Raw genomic sequence first — 6967 nt, 5'->3', positions numbered from 1 at the left:
TCTAAATCACATTATTTTTTCAGGAGCTGACAATGGCTCTCTCCAAGGTCTCAAGCAGAAAGGCATTTTTTGTTTCATTTGGTATGTGATCTTCGTAACCAGAGATGGCAGGGGCAGAACAATGACTGAACAAATTGACAGAATTTGCAAATATGACAGCCAAAATAAGGAATCAAGATTAAAAAAAGACAACGCACGAATGGGACAGTTTTGGGGAATATATTTTTTTAATGATACTAAAAATCAATTTACAAGTAGAGGTACAGTGGTACCTCGGGTGAAGTACTTAATTCGTTCCGGAGGTCCGTTCTTAACCTAAAACTGTTCTTAACCTGAAGTACCATTTTAGCTAATGGGGCCTCCCGCTGCTGCCACGCTGCCGGAACACGATTTCTGTTCTCATCCTGAAGCAAAGTTCTTAACCTGAAGCACTATTTCTGGGTTAGTGGAGTCTGTAACCTGAAGCGTATGTAACCTGAAGTGTATGTAACCCAAGGTACCACTGTATTCCTTTGAACAACAGTTAAATACAATGAAGGATTAGAAGAGGAAAAGTAAAGTGGACTAATAAACTGATAAGCAGCAATGTTAGGTTTATCAATAATGCCATGGAAGGTCAGGTTGGGAAGTCTGCACAAAAATTATGTATGATGGTAAAGTATGATGTGTACGTAGAAAAATGAAAAATGCATAAACAATTAAAAAAAATAACCTGGCACCTTCATGCAAACCATGCTCTCTACCCACTACGTTATTACAATCTGAATAACATAACTTGCCGCCTATCCATTCTCTTCAGCCCCAATCCGTTCTCTTCAATCTTATGGACCAATCCATAACTGAGCTGTGTGGGAGAACACAGAAGAAAATAAAAAGTATTACAACGTGTGAACATCCTTCTGTTCAAAACATCATTTTCCTGATTTCCGCTAGTGAATCTTCACTACAGGAAGCCAGCGTTTGTTTATTACTGCAACCCTGGTACAAAAGGGAGAGGTCGCTCAATATTTTTAGAGCAGCACTTATTGATTACACTCATGAAAAATTTAGCTGAAGGTGCATTTTGCCATATTACGTATCATTCCAGTGCTTGCTAAAACTGGATAAAATTGAGAGCTGAGGCGTATACTGTTGTTGTGTGTTTCTGTAACTGAAGCTATTAGGGTTGGTTGCAGTAAAGCAAAAAAGTACTGTATCAATAGACTGCCAGTGTGTTTTCGTGGAAACTAATTGCTAGATTACTTCCCTTAAGTGTTCTTAATGGCTACAAAATACCCCCTTCCCTACTAGCAAAGGAAGCTGCAATCTAGGTGTCTGTGTGTGGAGACAAATGGCAGTTTCAGGCCCACAGACCGCAATTTCAGAGTGACCCAGAGATCTGAGTGTGAACTGTTAAGCTATCGGCTATCTCCCAGGAGATCTAATGTGAGAGCAGTAGACTTTGGCTATCCCTTGATGTGTTTAAGCTGTGCCTCCACCTATGTTCAACTTCATATTTGCAAATAAACACAATAAATCTCCAGAGATCTCCTTGCAAAGGAAACCAAACAATGGTAAGTGTTGCAGTTTTGGAGCTTTTCACTGTTAGGAGAAGTCGGGTGAGCGTAAGAAAATAATTACCCTTCAAGGTCTAGGCAGATCAATGGTTCTTTAAAAAAATAAAATTAATTCCCCAATCCCCCACTCACAAATTTTTTGCTGTAGATTGATTTTTTCTAAGTCACAAATGGCAAAAAGTTTTAGTTCAGGATACAAATTAATATTGCCGTTTTCTCTCAATGGCAAAGTACGCATTGTGATCCTTTTTGCAAGTGAGTGAATCATGGAATCGGAGCTCACAGTATATTAGGATTAGTCACACAAGACCACTTTCAGAACATACTTCACTGCAAAATGACAGACAAAATCACAGATGAGGTGTTAGAGAGGCTATTGGGAAAACAGTTGAGTGACCTAGCCAACCCCCTAACCCTATTCCTGGGGTCTCTTTCTGGTAGATTAACAGAAGCCAGAGGTAGTAGGAAAGACATTACCAGAAAAATTAGCGTTGAAACCAAGAATAAATGGTTTCACAAGGCACCACTTGGATAGTCCTCTGTGCTGTTAGAGAAGCCAGATCAAAAAGAGCAACAGCTGCTGGTTCAATTACTTTTGGCCACATCTGACATTTATTGACTTTCAGCCAAGACTAGGCCACTGAGGAACATAACTTATATTGTTCTATTCAGGAAATGTTACAGGTAAATGAAAAGTGGCAGACTGACTTTTATTTTGAGAGTCTCAGAGTCTTCTGTACAATTATTAATGGGCTCAGGCTTACTGCTTCAAACCATTAAGGAGAGCCAAAGGAAAGGACAATTGCAGGGTGCATTCATTCTGCAGCTTCCTCTGCGACATTGGGAGTGAAGGTGTGTGTCCCTTTTTCCTATAGCAAAAATAAAACATTGACCTGAAAATCAATATGGCCCAATCAGAGAGGTAAGGAAACTCTGATTGCAGAAATTCAGAGTTGAGCTTGCAGGGAAGGTGGGATGTGTGAGGAAATACTAATCTCCACAGTTGACCTGACAGAGCTTTATAAAGCGGTCCTTGACTAAATGGCAGAGGGATACTTCATATGTCATAGCAGGAACAACTAATGCGGACCCCCAACTTCCATCAGTCCCAAACAAGCATGGCCAATGGTCAGGGATTATGGGAATTGTAGTCCAACAACACCTGGAAGGCATTGCATTGGGTACCACTGTGTTAGAGATGATGGGTAATATTCAACTAAGTCATACTCAGAGTTAGGCCCATTAAAATACATTGACTTAAGTTAGTCATGACCTACTTGAGTCCATTAATTTCAATGGGTTGTATCCAGCTAAGTTCCACTGAGTAAACCCATTGATATTAGTTGACCTATGTTGTTGTTTAGTTGTTTAGTCGTGTCCGACTCTTCGTGACCCCATGGACCAGAGCACGCCAGGCACTCCTGTCTTCCACTGCCTCCCGCAGTTTGGTCAAACTCATGCTGGTAGCTTCGAGAACACTGTCAACCATCTCGTCCTCTGTCGTCCCCTTCTCCTTGTGCCCTCCATCTTTCCCAACACCAGGGTATTTTCCAGGGAGTCTTCTCTTCTCATGAGGTGGTCAAAGTATTGGAGCCTCAGCTTTAAGATCTGTCCTTCCAGTGAACACTTAGGGCTGCTTTCCTTAAGTATGGATAGGTTTGATCTTCTTGCAGTCCATGGGACTCTCAAGTGTCTCCTCCAGCACTATAATTCAAAAGCATCAATTCTTCGGCGATCAGCCTTCTTTATGGTCCAGCTCTCACTTCCATACATCACTACTGGGAAAACCATAGCTTTAACTATACAGACCTTTGTTGGCAAGGTGATGTCTGCATGGGCATTTATTTCAAGGAGTCTACTGTAAATATGATGAGCATTGGATACAACCCAACTGGTCTGCTCTGAGTAGGACTCTTGTCAGTTAGTTAAAGGTAAAGGTAAAGGTACCCATGCCCATATGGGCCAGTCTTGACAGACTCTAGGGTTGTGCGCTCATCTCACTTAAGAGGCCAGGAGCCAGAGCTGTCCGCAGACACTTCCGGGTCACGTGGCCAGCATAACAAGCTGCATCTGGCAAGCCAGCACAGCACACGGAACGCCGTTTACCTTCCCGCTAGTAAGCGGTCCCTATTTATCTACTTGCACCCGGGGGTGCTTTTGAACTGCTAGGTTGGCAGGCGCTGGGACCAAGCGATGGGAGCGCACCCCACAGCGGGGATTCGAACCGCCGACCTTTCGATCGGCAAGTCCTAGGCGCTGAGGCTTTTACCCACAGCGCCACCCACGTCCCGTGTCAGTTAGTTACCACCTTACAAATGCATATGTCTATGTGACAGACACCATCATGTTTCATGTGCTATGGAGTAGAGCTGGTAAAAGGCTCCACACAGGTGAACAATGAGTAGATAGAGGGAATGCTCAAGGTGTGTACAACTGGGAAGGTTCAAAAAGCTGGGCAGGGTGTGTGTGAATTCATACCATGGACAGGGAATGCAGAGATGCTGTTTACAATTACAAGTTAAAAAATAAAACATGAAGAAAATATCCAGCAGGCTCCCAGACTTTTCACACGGGGAGAGTTCAGGCCAGCATAAGCAAACAAAAGGTTATATTCACCACTAAACATAGATGGATCAGCCTATTTCTGTCCCATTACATTTTTGCACATACTCAATCACAGGTCCATTCTACCCCATTTTTAACATTTTTTAAAAAGCATGAAAAGTTAGCATTTAAATTGTGCACATTTTTAATGCATTTGACGCATTAAAAATACATTTTTGCAGTTATTTTTTTCCTGTGGGGGATACAGGGGTATGCATACCTCTAAACATTTTGTGAATCTAAGTTTGGCCTCATTGAGGGGCAGTATTTAAAAATGAGTAGGAAAATGAGAGTACCCCTCAACATCTTTTTTTAGAAAAAAAAGCCACTGCATTTTTGTACTTTCCAATGCATTTCCCACCCACAAAACTAAAACAAAAAAAACCATGCAGCTTTCCGATAAATGTGCGTTTTTGTACACATTTTTCAAACTGAAACTGCACCACAAAATTCCAGGAAGTGCGCACTCCAGTAACTGTGTTCTGATCTACATATAGGTCTAGCCCTGGCAAATTAAGCTGCTTCACTTAAAACGTGTGTGGACTGAACAAATTTCTCTACTCCTCACCCTCTGTTTTAAAAACCATTTCTGCTAAAAAAGAGGCCTAATTGGTTTTGCACTATACTGCAGAAGATACATTGCTTCTGTGTGCAAACTAGCTGACTCATTCCATTCATCAGAAGAGCCCTCTCATACGTGCAGTAGACAGGGACTGAAATCAATACCCCTAACTTAACTTAGCCATAGTGCTGAGTGGGCCCAAGTCATTAATAGCACGCGAGGGAGAAAGCAGCCTTTCTGTAGCATACATCCAGTCAGTCATCTTTGCAGCCTTTCCTCTTTCCTTAGGACAATGCAAAGACTAACATATGAGCCTGGATAAAAATCTGAAGAGATTTAAAAATACTTCAACACTGCCTGGAGGTTGAACAAGCAGCCCAAAGCTATCCTTACTCCAAGGAAGCCTGTTCACTCTATAGCTATGATTGCCTGTGTATAGTACTTCAGAACTGCACACATTAGTGATGGAATTATGTGGGGAATTTTCCTAACTGGGAACCACTGATCTAATCCAACCCTCTGCAATGCAGCTGTCCCATACGGGAATCAAACCTGCAACCTTGGTGTTATTAGCACCATGTTCTAACCAACTGAGCTATCCTTCTACATACTAATTTTTATTAAGTGTGTGATGTTATGAGCTCAAATAGGTCACTAGCCAGGAACATCATATTATAAGCACATACCTTTTTCAGAATGCCATTTGTGTTGCCAACTACCAGCAAATGAAAGCCTGTCAATACAAGGGAAAGGAAGAAAATGTGAATATTTTCCCTCAGATTTATCACTGCTCTCTCATATCATTGATTGTAGGCAGGGCAGGGCAGGGAATTGGGGTGGGGTTGGGTTGTGCAGGAAGAGGCATGGGCCAATGGTTGCTCCAGAAATCTCAAAACATCCAGTTGGAGTTCAATTTACAACATGATCTGTGCAGGATTTTACACCAGTACTGTCTATGCATGTCGGTCCATCCTTTAGGTTTCCTATACAGCCAAATCATGTCCCAACCAATCACATATTTTGCAGGAGTACTCATCCAACAGTTCCAATCCACAAATAATAGCATTAGATGGGTACTCAAAGGGTGCAATCTACTACTGCTTCATTCTGCTTAAACTTTTGTGAACCTACAGTGTCTTTTTGCCTGAAGAACTTTGGAGTGATCTCTGCCATCCTTCTGGAGAATTTTCCTGGAATCCAGGCAGAACTTGTGACAAAGCTGAGTTGGGTCTCAGCAATCTAGTTAGAAAGGTGGGAAACAATGATTGCCAAGGAAAAATACAGAACATGAACAGTAACAGTGGAGTCTGATCTTTTAAAAATGTGGCTCTAAAAACTTCCAGCTAAGTTATGTGGAAATTATCAATTCTTCACAGAGAACATGATCCTCTTGTCTGAAGGTTTAGTAATAAAATTATCTTCAATAAAGTGTGGGTATTTAAAATGCCTTCATATGTTCCAGGGAAGAGGGAAGATGTTATAGCACATTTAATTAGCCTTGCCCGGCAGTAAAATAAGTATGCCTAGGATTATGCAAAGTTATTAATATGTGAAATATAGAAACTAATTATGATGCTATCTTTTGGTGCCAGAATTCCATCAAGCATTAATTTCTATTTAAGCCCCTGTTTCCTATGGTAATCTTCCCCAGTTATATAAAACAGTAATAGATGCACAAAGTTAGAGCACACAATTTAAAGTAAAACCAGCAACTTAGGAAGAAAGTATAATTTGGGCCATAAATGCAAATGCCATGGAAGACAAGAGGTGAATAGGACAGTAGAGTAGCGTAACATCGGTGTGGGGGCGGGCACACAGGGGTTATCAACACCTGGTCCAGCCTCAATACAGATGCATGCTTCTGTTGCTGGGCTGCATTGAAAAACATCCCACAAATGGGGAGCCACAACAAAAAAAGCCCTGTTCTCCTTTTGCCACCCTCTGAACCTCTTATGGGGGAGGCACACGAAGATGGGCCTCAGATGATAATTGCAGGGTCTGGGTCAGTTCATATACAGTGGTACCTCGAGTTACATACTCTTCAGGTTACATACGCTTCAGGTTACAGACTCTGCTAACTAACCCAGAAATAGTGCTTCAGGTTAAGAACTTTGCTTCAGGATGAGAACAGAAATCGTGCTCTGGCAGCACGGCGGCAGCAGGAGGCCCCATTAGCTAAAGTGGTGCTTCAGGTTAAGAACAGTTTCAGGTTAAGTACGTACCTCTGGAACGAATTAAGTACTTA

The 6967-nt window shown here is 41.9% G+C and overlaps 1 long non-coding RNA gene across 1 annotated transcript; it reads right to left on the bottom strand.

Moving 5' to 3' along the window:
• Positions 1-266: 266 nt before the first annotated feature.
• On the bottom strand, positions 267-5471 carry LOC309380757. Its single transcript, XR_014173113.1, has 3 exons — positions 5409-5471; positions 2321-2425; positions 267-844 (listed from the first exon to the last, which is right to left on the bottom strand). It is a non-coding gene; the product is annotated as an uncharacterized lncRNA (long non-coding RNA).
• Between the last annotated feature and the right edge of the window lie 1496 nt (positions 5472-6967).

This window comes from Podarcis melisellensis, assembly GCF_964234715.1.
Source record: "Podarcis melisellensis genome assembly, chromosome: 11".
NCBI classification, from domain to species: Eukaryota; Metazoa; Chordata; class Lepidosauria; order Squamata; family Lacertidae; genus Podarcis; species Podarcis melisellensis.
Note: the sequence above shows the minus strand (reverse complement) of the source record. Positions and strands in the feature narration are given on the sequence as shown.